We start from the raw sequence: 1,015 nt of genomic DNA on the forward strand, positions 1-1,015 counted from the left end.
GTGGGTCGGCCCTACCGAGACCCTTTTCGGGGCCCCGGGTCGGGCGCGGCCGCTCTCGGTGCGTTTGTTCGGAGCAGCACTCCTTTCGGATCTGCTGTCCCGACAGAGGAGAACCAGGAAATGTCGATTCGTGGGGCACGCTGGCAAACAGGAGTGGGGCCACGAGTTCAGATGCAGAGCCCCGGACATCGCTGTGCCTGCGGCCGCCGTTTTCGGACTGTCTCAGCGTAGGGGACTGGCCGCCTAAGTCTCCCAAAGATAGGTACGGGAAGGGTAAACAAAACCCATCCCTGGAAGCTGACCCGCAGCATGGGGTAGGATCCCTCTGCTTCTTTTTATGAAGCCTGGCAGGTGCCTACCCAAGGCGGGTCTGGTTTTCCGGTAGAGCAGCATCTCCACGTCGGTTGTCATCGTTCAGACACCTTCATTTCGTACTGCCCTCTGAAATCCTGACGGCCCCGCACTGGAAACGCCCATGCCCACGTTGTGCTCGGCCCGCCCGAAATAACCTCCTATGCAGAAGGGGTGCGACATGCCTGGGATCCTCTCTGACGTTGACGAGGGTCCAAGATTTCTTAACATGACATTCCTTAGCATAGAGGCGCTTGTACAAGTGTCCTTGTACCGCCCACTGGAGTTCCTGGCAATACGAAGAGGACGGAGATAAAAGGGAGATGACGAGGCACCAATAAGGGAATGTTTGGGTTGATGGAACGAGACATGATCTAATAATGGTGTACGTGACTGGGGTCCTATATATGGCTTGGATTTGTTCAATAAATTCAAGAGATAAGAGAGAATCTTTGACTGTCTGTCTTATTCCTCTCTTCTCCTCAAAGAATTCTTTGAGCGTCGATCTTTCTTCCTGGTGATACTTAATCATTAATTTTAAGTTTGCCATAATAATTAACATTCCCTAATCAGAAGCCCTGGATGAACAGAGAGGTTCGCACTCTGCTCAAAGCCAGAGATGCTGCCTTCAGATCAGGATGCAGGGAAGCATACAGCTTGGTCA

This window comes from Hoplias malabaricus, chromosome 16 (genome assembly GCF_029633855.1).
Source record: "Hoplias malabaricus isolate fHopMal1 chromosome 16, fHopMal1.hap1, whole genome shotgun sequence".
Taxonomy (NCBI): Eukaryota; Metazoa; Chordata; class Actinopteri; order Characiformes; family Erythrinidae; genus Hoplias; species Hoplias malabaricus.